This window comes from Neomonachus schauinslandi, chromosome 4 (genome assembly GCF_002201575.2).
Source record: "Neomonachus schauinslandi chromosome 4, ASM220157v2, whole genome shotgun sequence".
In the NCBI taxonomy this organism is placed as follows: domain Eukaryota; kingdom Metazoa; phylum Chordata; class Mammalia; order Carnivora; family Phocidae; genus Neomonachus; species Neomonachus schauinslandi.
In genome coordinates this window covers 6900665-6916355 of record NC_058406.1, presented here as the reverse complement: position 1 = coordinate 6916355, position 15691 = coordinate 6900665, and the positions used below count along the sequence as shown (strand labels likewise).

At 49.5% G+C, this 15691-nt stretch overlaps 1 protein-coding gene across 1 annotated transcript in view; it reads left to right on the top strand.

The window, feature by feature from the left end:
* The window catches only part of CTNNBIP1 (catenin beta interacting protein 1), a 49460-nt gene continuing 33769 nt past the window's right edge, over window positions 1-15691 (top strand). The window contains exon 1 of the mRNA XM_021683421.2: window positions 1-54. The gene's annotated coding sequence lies outside the window, so the exon portion shown is untranslated. The remainder of the gene's footprint in view (window positions 55-15691) is intronic.

Sequence of the window (15691 nt, the reverse complement as noted above, 5' to 3'; positions counted from 1 at the left end):
GCGCCGTGCGCGGACCCGCAGCCCCCGCCGGCCCGGCCGGGTCGGGCGGCCCAGGTAAGCGCCGAGGCCGGCCCCGCGCCCACAGCGCCGCGCCGGGGCTCGGGGGAGCCGCCGGCCCTTTGTCTCCCGGGGAGGGGCCGCGGAGGGCGCCCCTGACCCCTCTCGGACCCCCTGGCTGGTCTCCGGCGCGGCGCCCTGGTCTGGGCCCGGCCTCCTGGCCCCGGCTGGTCGCCGCCGCCTCCCGCCGCTCGCCGACCCCGACCCCGCCACAGACCACCCTCCAGCCGTCCTCACCTTCGCCCCGGGGGCGCCTCCACAGGTGTCCGAGCCACCCACTCTGTGGTTCACCCCACAGCGTCGGCGCGGTTGTCACCGTCTGTCAGCACTCCAGGTCCCGTGCCCTCCTGACCGTCCCCTCACTTGCTCCCCACGCTCAGCATCCCGACCCTCTGTATAGAGCCCCTGCATATTTCCCCAAAGTAAATGCTGCCAAGGTCTGGCCGCTGGGCCGCCCTTCCTCTCTCTCGTGTGCCTGAACTGTCGCTTCCCCATTCCACCTCTCCCGGTGAGTGTTCCTGGAAGGTGCACATTGCGGGCACATGTTTCACCTGCATGGCGGGTGTGCATACGTGAGCCTGCAAAATGAACCACTGGGAGCCCCAAACTGCACTTGTCACCTCCTTTTCGTCACCCCCACCCAACCACCTTCCTTATTCTTGAGTCTGGTAACTGAGGCACATAGATTGGTCTGGACACCCAACCTCTGTTAGGCCCCCCGTGCCTCCCTCTCTCTTGTGTGCTGAACTTGTCTGAGCAGTACCTGCTGTCAGGTTAGCCCCTGGGAAGGCGGGGGAGGCTTGCCTTGGCAGCAAATCAAGAGTTTTAGGAATAATGAGATGTGTGGCTTGCAGCACCTCCTATCTGAGAATCTAAGTATGCTGTAGCTGTTAATTATTTTGTCTCCTGTCACTCAAAGAACTTAGGGAAGTGTGCCTGGCCGGCTGCTGGGTAAATTGAGGCACGGGCTGTGTCAGTATTGGACCTGGAGGCAAGTCAGAGTTTGTCCTGAGATTTTCTTCCCAAGTGCCTTGGATCTTAGCTCCCTGCTGCAACCACTGGGTTCTTGTTTCTGGCTTTGGGTAAATTGAGGCACGGGGTATGTCAGTATGGGACCTGGAGGCAAGTCAGAGTTTGTCCTCAGGTTTTGTTCCCAAGTGCTTTGGATCTTAGGTCCCTGCTGCAACTACTGGGCTCTTGTTCCTGGCTTTAGACCCTAAGTAATACTCATCTTTTGGGCCATTAAAGTGTCCAAAGATACCAGTTTCCTCTGATTTAAAGCAGGACTTTGAATCATAAAAAAGGTGCTGGCTGTTAAATGTCAGTGTGTCATTCATGGTTTTCTGGTGGAGTTAGTGGGCCTTGTAAATACAAGTTGCCTCTATAAGATGGAGACTTATCCATCAGTGGTGAGTGCTCACTATGTGACATGCACCATGCTGAACACTGGGGCTCCAGTGGTGAAAACAGACCCAGACCCTGCCCGCCCGAAGCGGACACTCTAAAGAGGAGGGAGTAAACAAATAAGCAGACAAAATAATTTTAGTGGCGTTAAGTGCTATGAAGAACCAGTTTGGATCTTATTCCAAGTTCAGTTAGAAGTTGTTAGAGGATTTTAAGCAGAGAGGTGATAAGATCTAAGCTTTCAAAGATCCGTTCTGGCTGTTGTATAGGGACTGGATTGTAAGGCACAAAGGTAGAAGCAGGGATACCAGTTGGGAGATAGACTAGTGCACCTTCTGGGCGAGAGACGGTGGTGGCCTGGGAGAGACGGTGGGGGACCAGGCTGGGGGTAGTAAAAGTGAAGTGAAAAGCAAACACTGACTCAGATTTATACGTCTAGCAGATAATTTCTAGATCATACTCAGGTTTAGTTCAGCTAACCTTGCTCAGCCCCATATTGTGAGCCACGTACTGTGCTAGACTCTAGGGATATAGACAAGAACAAGGTGAATAGGGAGTGGGCTCCACGTTATAACAATGTGCTCACGGAAGGGTCACCCCCTCCTTGATGGAAGAGGGTTTGTGGGTTTAAAAACCAGTTAGAGGTGGAGGAGCGCAGAACACACTGGGCTTTGTTCCCATATCTGGCTGCATTATTGAAATGAGAGTATTTTTATTGCCCTGCCGATGCTGTAAGATGTTGCTCAAAGAAATTGGGACTGTTCTCATGGTAGATGAGACGACCAGTCAGTGGCCATGTACTTGAACTATTAACCAGAATAAAACTTGATCTCTGTGCTGCTCCCAAACTGTGCTGTCAGAACATGTGAGAGGCAGAGGACCTTGGGGGTTGTGTAGGCCAGCCCCCTCTTTTCTGGCTGGGGACCTGTGGCCCCTAGAGGCTATGTGACTCCTGAAATCCCATAGCAGTTTGTACATTTTTTAGTGGCACCTGCCAATTTCGACTTCTGTTTCAGCTCCAAATGTACCTGCATGACTCTCAGCTTTCTGAGGCTAGGATCTCTGGTGGATTCATCTTTGCGTTGCTCCCAACGTCAAGATCAGTGTCCTGCACAAAAAATAAACTCATCAAATATTAGTTGACTTGTCTGGGTGTCTCAGCACCTAGAACTAGAAGCCAGGAATCCTGGCCCCATCCCTGTCTTGTCATCAGACCACACTTCCCTGCAGATCCCTTCTCATCTAGGGTGCAGTACGGTGGTAAAGCCAGCTGTCTCCACCTCACTGAGCTCACAGAACAGGGCAGCCCCTCCTCGATGGATCTGCTCTCTCTCCAGCCCTGCCTACAGAGAACAGCTGTGGGGGCCGCTGGCTGAGTCCTTATTCAACACTCAGCAAAGCTGAACTGTAGCTCTTCTTTTTTTTTTTTTTAAGAATTTATTTATTTATTTGAGAGAATGAGAGAGGAGAGCACATGAGAGGGGGAGGGTCAGAGGGCGAAGCAGACTCCCCGCCAAGCAGGGAGCCCGATGTGGGACTCGATCCAGGGACTCCAGGATCATGACCTGAGCCAAAGGCAGTCAGTTAACCAACTGAGCCACCCAGGCGCCCTGAAGTGTAGCTCTTAATCAGAGCATGGACTTTGTGCCATAACTATCTGGGTTTGGATCTTGGTTTCTGCCATTATAAGCTACGTGACCTTCAGCAAGTAACTTAACCTCCCGGTGCCTCAGTTTCCCCATCTGTAAAATACTAATCCTTCAGGGAGTTGTTGGGAGGATTAAATTAGGTCATACCTATCAGATGCTTAGAACAGCACCAAAGACTTAGTATGTGGTTGGTTGAAGTAGTAGTTATCATTTCACTGTTATTTATCTCTTTCTTATTTGCCACCAGAAGCTCTTTGAGGGCAGAGATTTTGTCTTTTTTTTTTTTTTTGGTCTACTGTTGTAGTCCAGTGTCTAAACTTTGTAGGCACTCAGTAAATATTTGTTAAATTGAATGACGTATTGAACATCTACTTTATGCCAGGCCCTGTGGTAGGTGCTGGGGATATAGCCAAGAACAAGATCACCAGGATCTGTGGTCTAATGTAGATTATATTCTGGTGGGAGAGACAAATAGTAAATAGGTAAACAAAATAATACAGGATGGTGAAAAGAGATATGGGGAGAATAAAACAGGGCACTAAGATGGAGATGACTGGGATAGGGGTTGGGATCAGAACTCTAGCTCGCTCTCAGGAGGTGACTTTGAACGGGGACCCGGCTGATGGGCACAGAGGACAGCAGGAGCCATAAGTCCAGTGGGGCTGGAGTGTGGTGACCGAGGAGTTGACAGAGGCTGGATCTGTGGCCATGGTGAGGAATTCGGATCTTACTCATCAATTCTGAACAGTGGGAAGTCACTGCATGAGAACTCTTCCTTGAGGGTTCACGCTAGGACAAAGAGCAGGATGCTAGCAAGAGCAGTGAGTGGGTTCTCCTTGTCCTGGGAAGGCTTTTGGAGAACAGCAGGCTAGCAGTGTTGACTTTATTCCCATCAGGTTCCTCATTTCTCTCATTTCTGTGTGTGTGTGTGTGTGTGTGCGCGCGCGCGCACGCGTATGTGTATGTCCTGCAGATTCCTTTGAGCCTTCTTCCCCACACCCACAACCCCCCCCCCCCCCCCCCCGCCAAGAATGAGGATAATCAGTTTCTTGAGTTGAATGAATGAGCATTGCCAGCTCATAGCATCTTGCCTTATACCGTGGCGTGGCGTGTGTTCTCTGCTCTTCTCTGTAGGAGTTAAAGCTTCTTTTTTTTTTAATTAAATACCTCTCCCACCTTTTTATTTTTTTAAAGGTTTTATTTATTTATTTATTTAGAGAGAGAGCACAAGCAGGGGGAGCGGCAGGCAGAGGGAGAGGGAGAAGCAGGCTCTCCGATGAGCGGGGAGCCCGATACAGGGCTTGATCCCAGGACCCCAAGGTTGTGACCTGAGCCAAAGGCAGATGCCTAACCGACTGAGCCACCCAGGCGCCCCGAGTTAAAGCTTATCTTGGCAGTGACACTGAAATAACGGAGTTTTGCTGTTGGTCTCCATGTGTGCATCAGGGATGTCCACACACATGTATGTCACAGCATCTTTGTTGAGATTGACTGGGTAGCTGTCTCCCCCCAGCCCACCACCACTTCTCTTCCAGGCCCCTGCTCAGTATCACCTGGCCCTCTATAGAGGGTCTGGCCACACCTGTCACCCATGAACACCTGTTTGAGCAGGAACACGGTGCTACCTAGAAGGCATTGGCTGTCTTTGGTCTGGGCCGAGTGCAGCTGGGAAGCTCAGCAGAGCACTCAGAGAAATGGCATTTAGAACCCAGGGGTTCGGTTGGCCAGGAATCCAGAGTTGGCCTCGTTAGACGGGGTGCTGTTGGCTGGCTTCTCATTCAGGCATCCCCTTTGTCAGTTGGTGTTCATGATGCCACTTGCTCTGCAAACCTTGAGGGGCCAACACACGTCAGCGGGGATCTAAACTTGGTGTTGCAAGTCACTTTCAGGCTCCTGGGACATTTCATTGGCAGAATCCAAAATGTCTGTTAGTCGTATGTCATCTGCAGCCTTGTAAAAACTAAGCCCAGGGTGGGTGCAGCCCTTTTTTCAAGTAATTTTTTTTTCAATGGGAGTGATGTGTGCTCATTGAGAAAATGAATGAAAATAGCATTTTACATACATTATCTCATTTAATCCTCACCCTGGTTTTGGAGATCGCACCATTAGTTCCATTTTACATATTCAGACGCTCAGGCCCGCAACGGTTAGGTAATTTGTTAGAGATCAAGCTAGTCAGGAACAGAGTCAGGATTCAAACCCAGGCAGTGTGTCTCCTGGTCACGAGCTCAGAGCCCCATGTTAGATACTGCTTCTCAGCAGAAACAGTAGAGAAGAGAAAAGTCTCTCAAGCCCAGCATGGGTGACACTGTTCAGGTAGCCAGAGTTAGCTGACTGCCTGCTGCAAAGGGTTTGAATCCTATACCCTTTCCCTGTGTCATCTGACCTTGGGCAAGCTAATTAACCTCCCTTTACCTTACTTTCCCCAACTGTAAATGGGGATAATGATACTTGTACCTTCAGAGGTCCCAGGGGCATTGTGATATTTGAGCCAAAGTGCTTTTGAACTTCTTTTATGAAAGGGCGCCGAGCACCAATTGCTGTTATAACTCGGTTATTAAAGACCCATTATGCCCTGATCCTCCATGAAGCCTTGTTAAAAGGGAAAGACAACAGTCCCCAGAGGGAGAGGTGTCCTTGCGTGGTGGACACAACTGGACCAAAGCATTGTTTTCCTCCTTCCGAAGTTTCGTAAGGATTGAGGGTCATGATTGTTTCTCTGTTTTTCCTGGTTGTGTCGTAGTGTATAAGTTTCTGTAAGCAGGTCTGCATGCCTCATAACATGATTGAGGACTACTGATGGCAAGGCAGAGAAGGGGGATAAAGGGCTTGGTTTCTAATCCTGGCTATGATGTCTTTATAAGATAAGCCAAAAACACAGAGATACCAAGAAGTGATGGACTTCCTCCATTTGTCCTTCTTCCTACCCTCCTTCCTTCTAATGATTCACTGATTCAATTAATAAATATTTACAGGACTTTTATTATGATCTGGGCTCCATGGTAGGCACTGGGGATATTGTGATGAGCAGAGTAAAAATAGTTCTTCCCCATGCAAAGCTTACAGTCTAGGGCCAAGAGGCTTATTATCTAGATGGAGTCATGTGAATAAAGAAAGAATGTGTTGGTGAATGTTTTGAACTCTCAGGGAAGAGTGAGGATATAATTTCCAGGTGTACACGTTGGCTCCCCTGGGTACCTGCCTTAGGTGGGCCTTAAGGTGGAGGACTGTGTTTGGCTTCCCAGAAGAGCAAGGGGAGAGCTAATAGATTAGAGCCCTTCTATGTCATGCTTAACAAAAGCTGCACTTGGTGTGGGCAGTAAGAACTCATTTCTACTGAAAGCCTCAACCCTTTGTTACTTGAGTTCAAGTCAGGAGGGAATGATCATAGGCTCTTCCCAAATTTTTTTTTTTTTTTAAATTTATGCCACCAATCTGGTGCCTTTCTTTATGCCTTGTCTCTCCTGCCTGTCAGGTCTCCCTCTGCCAACTCTGGAAAGCAGGTATATGGCAGCGGGTGGGCTATGGGGCTAGTGCTTGGTGCTCTCCGGCAGGCCCACGGGGTTCCCGAGGGGACTGGTGCCTGTAAACACCTGTGTGGGGTCAATTTATGCACAGTGGGGTGGGAGGGTTATTTCTTCCCCAAGTCTTCCCAGCATCAGGCCTCAGGATCCCTTCAAAGAGTGAGGTCAGGGAGGCCCAGCAGGTCATGGGAAAGCACACAGCGTTCTTCCTCTGTCCCTCCGGCAGGGCTGGGGTGGAGAGGGCAAAGGGCTGGCAGAGGCATCTGCCCATATTCAGAGTGAGAGGAAGACCCAGGACAGCATACTCCTGGGTGATGTTACTTTCACCCGGCCCCTAACATGTCACTGCCTTCCTGGGGCTAATCAGCTGCCCCTTCCGCCTGGGGGCTCATCACCATTTGCTGCCGGATCAGGAGGAAATGGCCGGCCGACAAGAAGGCCAGGTCACTCAGTGTCCCTGGACTTTTTTTTTTTTTTTTAAAGATTTTATTTATCTATTTGACAGAGAGAGACAGCCAGAGAGAGAATACAAGCAGGGTAAGTGGAAGAGAGAGAAGCAGGCTTCCCGATGAGCAGGGAGCCCGATGCTGGGCTCGATCCCAGGACCCTGGGATCATGACCTGAGCTGAAGGCAGACGCTTAACGACTGAGCCACCCAGGCACCCCCCCCCAGACTTCTTTAAGTGTGGCTGGAGCCCACAGTGACGCTGGTTCAGCCGGGAGAATGTGACCCACTTCCATGTCCTCTCCCACGTGGAGAGCTGGGTGGGAGGCTTTTGGAGACCAGCTCCAATTAAGGTTTTTTTCAGGCCCGAGTATCTCCTGAGTATCCCACCCACATGTTTCTTGCTGCTGGAATCCTGTGGTCCGTGCCCCTGAGCTGAATAACAGCTCCAAGACAGATGAAGTTACTGCCTCATCATCCCGCAGTCCTGGATTCTGCAAGCAAGGCTTCCTGTGGGAGTCAGGATCCCTGTGGGTTCAAACACCTTTCCTGATGTGGGCCCCACCCTTGTTCTTCCTGCTAAATCACCAGGCAAACCAGAGGCCCGGTTTCCAAGGACATGGGTTCGCCTTGACAGCCCCCCTACCCAGACCAAGGCTCACAGCCCCCTGCTCCAGGCAGCCCTGGCTTCCCACAGACCCCTCCGGACCCTCGCCTCTCACAGAATGTTCTTCTGCTGCAGGAATATGAACTGAAACGTGTTCGGACCTTCCAGGTTTCTTTTATTCTCTTCAGGTAGAGAACATTTGAATGATTTTCTCTTTGTGATTTTGTTTCTCCTGTGGGGATGGGGGGGTGGGTGGAAGAAGGCTGATTTATAGCCATGAAGATGTGAAAACTACCAAGATGATTTGGGGGTTTTAAGCAGGTAAAAGTGGTAGTTCTGAGCCCCGGAATGATCCAATCGTATTTACAAAGGTGGGAGCAAAAGGTGGTAGGGCAACTGCCAAGGTCAGCTCGGGTAAGCCATGACCTCAGACCGTGTGCTCAGCTTCCCAACTGAGACAGAGACTGTGTCGTCTCCCCCTCACCCCCCACCCGTGTCTGTCCCCGCTGTTGCCGCTGCCCGGGGGCCTCTCAAGGCACACGGCGTTCCGCCAGCCGATCGCTGGAGTTGGAGGAAGATGGGGTGCCGGTGATTTTTAGGAGGACGTGGTGGGGCCTACAAGCCCGCAGGTCGGCTGTGGGGGTGTCTCTCCAGGGCCCTGGCTCTGCTTTCCTGCACAGAGCAGCCTTCTGGAGCTCACGGGAGAGCGGAGTCGGTCAGGACAAGTACAGAGTCCTTCTGTACCCCCCAGGGTGAAGCGGCCGCTCTGCCCGAGAGGCTGTGTGCCCCGTCACCTCATTTTTGCCGCAGCTATTGGCTGCCCACGTTCTGTCTCGTAGGGAGAGAAGAGGTTTGTTAGGCCTGAGAGCCACGACAGAGGAGCTTGAATGCCCCCCACTAAGCACTTCCTGGGCCGGTGGGACCACCCAGAGGAAGAGCTCTCTCTTATTCTTGTCTTCTGACCCCCTTCCCCTTCCTTTAAAAAATAGCATTCATTTCTTTTGGCCTGGGTCATCGAGACATAGTATAGAATTCAAAAGGCCATATAGTCTTCCTTCCTGGCTTCCCAGCCCCAAAAGAGACCGCTGTCAGCCAGTGTCCTGTGTGTCTTAACCAGAGACATTCTACATGTGTGCGCATGCTTCGTGCACAAGCGTGATCACACACGCATGCCTGACGTGCCCTGTTTGTTTGCACACCTGTCATACACAGTGTTCTGCATCTTGTTATTTTCACCTCACAATAAGTACTGGAACTCATTCTGTACCAACACCGTCATCACTGTCATCATTCAGCTAATACCTCTCGAGCACTTCTTGTGTGCTGGGTATTGCTTTCTTTTCTTTTCTTTTTTTAAATAGACTCCACACCCTGTGTGGGGCTTGAACTCGTGACCCTGAGATCACCCCCTCTTTGCCCCATGTGTGCTGGGTATTGTTAAAAGTGCTTTACTTATATTACTCATTTACTCACAAAAGTCCTGTGAACTAAGTACTGTTATTGTCTGCAGTTTGCAGATGAGTAAACTGAGGCATGGAGAAGTTAAGTTATATCTAAGGTCATTTAGAACTGTCTTACTCATTTTAATGGTTCCATGGCATTCTTTTGATTGGTTATATTTATTTTTTTAAAGATTTTTTATTTTATTTATTTGACAAAGAGAGAGCACAAGCGGGGGGGGGGGGGCAGGAGAGGGAGAAGCAGGCTCCCCACTGAGCAGGGAGCCCGATGCGGGGCTCAATCCCAGGACCCTGGGATCATGACCTGAGTCGAAGGCAGACACGTAACCAACTGAGCCACCCAGGCGCCCTGATTGGTTGTATTTTAATTTCTTAAAACCAGTCCCCTGTTGGTGAGCTTTTAAAGTTTTCTGTCTTTTATTACTATTAACAAGGAATATTCTTATATACACATTTTTGTGCACTTAAGGGTATTTATAGGATAAATTCTAACTGAATTGCTAGAGCAAAGGGTGCATCTGTTTAGATTTGCAGTATTGTCGGGGCACCTGGGTGGCTCAGTCGTTAAGCGTCTGCCTTCGGCTCGGGTCACGGTCCCAGGGTCCTGGGATCAAGCCCCGCATTGGGCTCCTGGCTTGGCGGGAGACCTGCTTCTCCCTCTCCCACTCCCCCTGCTTGTGTTCCCTCTCTCGCTGTGTCTCTCTCTGTCAAATAAATAAATAAAAAATATTAAAAAAAAATTTTAGATTTGCAGTATTGTCAACTCATTCTCATCGAGATGGTAACATTTTATATGCCCATTAAAACTGTACACGAAACCTATTTCCCCCATCCCTTGGCAGAAGTTGTCAACTTTTTTGGGGGGGGGGGCGCGCCTGGGTGGCTCAGTTGGTTAAGCGACTGCTTTCGGCTCAGGTCGTGATCCTGGAGTCCCGGGATCGAGTCCTGCATCGGGCTCCCTGCTCAGCAGGGAGCCTGCTTCTCCCTCTGACCCTCCCCCCTCTCATGTGCTCTCTCTCTCTTTCTCTCTGTCTCAAATAAATAAATAAAATCTTAAAAAAAAATTTAAAAACCACTTTTTTTTTTAAAGATTTTATTTATTTATTTGACAGAGAGAGAGAGTACAGGCAGGGGGAGCAGCAGGGAGAGAGAGAAGCAGGCTCTCACAGGGAGCCCGAAGAGGGGCTTGATCCCAGGACTCCGGGATCATGACCTGAGCCAAAGGCAGATGCTTAAACGACTGAGCCACCCAGGCACCCCAGCTGTCAAACTGTTTAATTGTTGATAATCTGATAGGTTAGAAATGGTATTTCATTATCATTTTAATTTGCATTTTCCTTATGAAGAAATAGAGGAATTTTTCAGTTCATAGCTTCAAGAGCCATTTATGAGTAATGTGTTACACTGTTAGCTCATTTCTTTCTTGAGCTGGCAGTCTTTTCTTATTGATCAACAGGTGTTCTTTATATATTAAGAAAGTTTGTCCTAGGGCGCCTGGGTGGCTCAGTTGTTCAGCAATTGCCTTCGGCTCAGGTCATGATCCCAGGGTCCTGGGATCGAGCCCCGCATCGGGCTCCCTGCTCAGTGGGGAGCCTGCTTCTCCCTCTCCCGCTCCCCTGCTTGTGTGCTCTCTCTCTGTCAAATAAATAAATAAAATCTAAAAAAAAAAAAAGTTTGTCCTGTGGCTGTGATATACATTACACATAGCTCAACAATTAGTCATTATTCTTTTGATTATATATTTCTTTCCATGCATAGAGTTTTGATTTTATATGATCAGATTTTAAAATCTTTTATAATGTTTAGGTTTCATTTCATACTATTTTCTTGTCCCACTGTTTTCCTGCATTTTCATGCAATATACCTACTCTCTATTTTAGATATTTATTATTTTTTTATTTTTTATTATTTTTTTATAAGATTTTATTTATTTGACAGAGAGAGACACAGCGAGAGAGGGAACACAAGCAGGGGGAGTGGGAGAGGGAGAAGCAGGCTTCCCGCGGAGCAGAGAGCCCGACGCGGGGCTCAATCCCAGGACCCTGGGATCATGACCTGAGCCAAAGGCAGATATTTAATGACTGAGCCACCCAGGCGCCCCTCTATTTTAGATATTTAAAACTTCGTTCCACAACCAAGGGATCAAACCCGGCATCACCAGAGATGGGGCGAACCAGGATTGGGTGCCTCCAGTGGGGTGTTGGCAACAGCTGTGATAGCTTCTTGCCAAACAGTTAGTCTTATTCTTAATTCTAGGGATTCTTAGGCAAATCTAGATTGTGGGATGTCCTAAAGACTATGTTCCTGGACTCTAAAAAATGTTCATGTCATGATAGACAAAGAAAAGCTGGTGAACCATTCCAGGCTAAGGGAGGTGAAAGAGCGTGGGGATTGAATGCACTTGAGATCCTCCATTGGATCCTGGATTGAAAACCAGTGATGGCCGGAGCGGGAAGCCTGCTTCTCCCTCTCCCGCTCCCCCTGCTTGTGTTCCCTCACTCGCTGTCTCTCTCTCTGTCAAATAAATAAATAAAATCTTTACTTAAAAATAAATAGATAAAATCTTTAAAAAATTTAAAGAAAACCAGTGACGGCCACACAGGGCGGCTTGGAAACTGGGACATGGGTGTACATCACAGAATACTACTGGGTCAATATGAAATTCCTTGGGGGTGCAAATAGTGTCCTGGTTATATGTGGGAGGATGGCCTTAGGAGATAGCAGTGAGACATTTAGCAAAGTATCGTGATGTCTACAGCTTACTTTCAAATGGCTCAGGAAGAAAAGCAGGGTACACACCCTGGTGTGCCCACAACATGGAGAGACATGAGTGAGACGAATGTGGCAAAATGTTAGCAAGCGGTGACTCTAGGGGCAGGTATTGGGATGTTCCCTGTACCAATCTTTCAGCTTTTCCATGGCTTTGACATTTGTCACAATAAAAAGGTGAGGAGAAAAAAAACCCCAACTTTGTTCCATCTGGAATCTATTTTGGTCTGGTTCTCTTGGCTTTGCCTGGCGCTCCTGGGTTACCGTCCTGGATTTCTGGCTTCTTTCCCCTTCTCTTCCAGCGTGCACAGTGGTCTATTTCCCTTTCTCTTAGGAACCTTTTTTTTGGGTGGGTTATTCTTTTTTTGGAGTTGGAAATTTTTATGACCTCGTATCTTTCTGGCAGACTTATGTGGCTTTTCTAGAAGCAGGTAAGAAGCGGTGCGCATTGGCGCTGGTATTCTTGTTTTGTTCCTACATTGCATTATGTGCTCCAAGTAAATTTTCAAGGAAGTTTAGTTCTCTGAGACCAAAAGCCTCAGTCCGTGAGAATACCCTCAAACTAGTATGTAGTGTCATTAACCTCTCCCTCTGCGAACCTTGATAGAAGCTTTTTCTTCTCAACTGAGAGTTTTTGCAAGAGGTCAGGCTCCACTTGCATTATGTAGATATGGTAAAAGACTCCTGCGTCTCATTTTATGAAACGTGATGGTGTTGGGGCGCCTGGGTGGCTCAGTTGTTAAGCGCCTGCCTTCGGCTCAGGTCACGATCCCAGGGTCCTGGGATCGAGCCCCGCATCGGGCTCCCTGCTCGGCGGGAGGCCTGCTTCTCCCTCTCCCACTCCCCCTGCTTGTGTTCCCTCTCTCGCTGCGTCTCTGTCAAATAAATAAATAAAATCTTTAAAAAGAAAAAAAAAAAAAGAAATGTGATGGTCTTGGGTGGGTAGCTGGCCTGTAAAACCAGGAGCCTTTTTGCCAGGGGAGTGGTAACAAGCCAGTTTTGCTGGGAGCTTCTGCTCCCTGTCCGTGGCTTGGTGACTAATGGTTTCGCGGCTTTGGGAATGAGGGATGTCGTTACAAGCGGATGATGGGGATTTGGCTGCTGAACTGGATTATCTGGGTGTGCCTGGCCTGGGTGTTTATGCCTACACCCATTGGGAATGGGGACAGTTTCTTTCTCAGCCCCTGCTCGGGCCCCAGCAGCCTCTAGTCCATTTCGGTCCACTGTTCTGAGCTTCTCTGGTGGCCCTGGCCCTGAGCAGACCCTCTAGGTGACCGTGGCTGGATTCCTGCTGTGTTAGGTGCTGTGTTTTCCCTGACCATCCCTCACCTCTCCAGCCACCACCACATTTGTCCTCAGGCAGGAGCTTTGTGGCCCCCATCGGGGAGTTCTCGTCTTCATGTTACCCCCCTTCCTCCACCCACCTCGAGCTAATGGAATAAACGCATATGGATTCTGGAGTTGTCTTTGTTTGAAACATTTTTGTTTTTGATTATCAGCTTGTTAAACATTTAGAGAGGGAGGAAACTGAGTCTTCACAGCCTCTTAGGGGGAGGTTTCCTCCTTCCTCGGATTATTTTTTTGTTCAGAGGTAGCTGGAGGGCAAGGAGAGGGGAGGCTACTGCTTGTGTCATAGAGAGCAGAAGCAGTTATCCAAACAAACAGTGTGGCTAATGGCACGTGTGGGTAGAATGGATCCTTGCAATTTGTAGCAATGGTATGCGAATGGTTTTGAGGTAAACAAACATGCCTGTGTTTTATGCAAATTAACGCACACCTATATGTTGAAAGCTTACAGGAGAAAGGAGGCAGTAATCCTATAGCTTCTTCTTCTTTTTTTTTTTTTTTAAAGATTTTTAAATTTTATTTATTTGAGAGAGAGAGCGAAAGAGAGAGCAAGCACACAGAGGGAGGGGAGGGGGAAATAGGCTCCCCGCTGAGCAGGGAGCCCCATGCAGGGCTCGATCCCAAGACCCTGGGATCATGACCTGATATGAAGGCAGATGCTTCACCGACTGAGCCACCCAGGTGCCCCCTAAAACTTATTTTCTTAAGGGTCTATAGGAAGAATTTTCACCCAGGAGGCCACGCTTCGAGCCTCCCAGCCGGATCCCAAGGATAGTCATCCCCAGAGCTGGGCGGTAAGGACCTGCAGGCTCTGGAGGCCAGGAGGCGGCCAGCCTGCTGCCTCTGGGGGAACTGAGCCCTCGCCCCAGCAGGCGACCCCATTGATTTAATGACCTAATTCTCACAACAGGAAGTTGGAGGCCTTCCTGGCCCTGGGATTCTGACGGGATGCAGTGAACCCATTCAGGAAGCTTATTTACTTGAACCAATTATAAGAGAACTTTAATGGAGGGAAGGGATGGAGGGAGAGCTGAGGCAAAGGAAGAAGAGCTGGAGAGGCCAGCGCAGGGAGGGGCGGGGAGGGCCGGGCTGGTGCCATGCTTTTTGGCCTGCCATTATGAGGGTGGCATGAACGCGTCCATAGGCTTCTGAGTGAAGGGACCTCATGCAGCTCCTGAGAAATAAATAGCACTGAATAAATAGTCTTTCCCCTTCCTCTTTAGAAAAAAAATCTTTTAAATTTCTCAATTTAATTAAAAATGTTAAATGGTGACCTGCAGGAATTGACATAGCTGTGGGCTGTGGGGTTGACAGGACTTCCATGGGTTGAGATTACCATTCTCGCCTCCTTCTCTGGAGGTGACACAGGTCTGTGAAACCTCCTGGCCAGGCTCCTTCCCACCAGGCCTGCAGTGGACTTCAGCTCTCTCCCTCAGAACACTGACCAGTGATGCAAAGTGAGTTTTCCCTCGGTGGAGGGGAGCAGGGGCGTCAGCAAGCTGGGGGGGCATCTCAGATGTCAATCTAGGTTACAGGAGAGAAAAAGGGTCCTTCTGTCATCAGCTTGCACAGGGTGGCTTCGGACGCTGCCAGGTGCTCAGCCCGTGGTGAGGGTCCTCCAGTCTGGGAGACTTCCTGCCCAGGATGGGGGACAGAGTGCGCTTGCACCCATTCGAGAGCAGAAGCTTCCAACTCCTCCATTCACTTATAAATAGACAAGGGCTCTGGAGTCTGCATTACCCACTCCCTGGAACCTGCCAGAGGCCGAGGGTCACGAATCAGACTGAATCAGAGGAAGATCCGGAGCTGCGTTTTGTAGGCGCGCTGGTTCCTGACTTCAGGTCTCCGGCTCTGGCTTGGCCGGGTTTCAGGGCTCCAGCCGTTCTCTGGGAAGAAAAAAGAATATTTTAAAATTAGGTCAAAAGATGCTTTTTTCCTTCTGTCCTCATCCCCCTGTTGTGCCGAGAGAACACCACCACCACCTGTGTGTCCTCGGTCGGAACCACAGCCTCGAAACTTTAGCCCGGGATCAGGAGTGTCCCCGTGCAGCTGGGGAAACTTCCTCCGGCCCCTCCGCATTCCCTTCCTGTTTGCATTGTTCTCAGCTGAACAGCAGGCCTGCCAGGTACTCTTTCTTAGCTGTAAAAAGAGGGGCTTTTTACACCCCAATCAGGACTTGAAGAGACAGCAACATCCGAGTAACTTATTTTTATCAGTCAGGCCAAAATCATAGGGAAAAAAAATTTTTAAGCCAGAGGTTCTAAACAGATGCCTTATATCAGTGCAACCACATCAACATTATATAGTCTATACATACAGGCCCCTTCTAGTCCTCGATGTCTCAGATTCCCTGTGGGGACAGCATTGGGGCTGGGGGCTCCTTTGTGGTTCCCAGGTGACTCTCTCAGGCTCCCCGAATCTGTTCATTC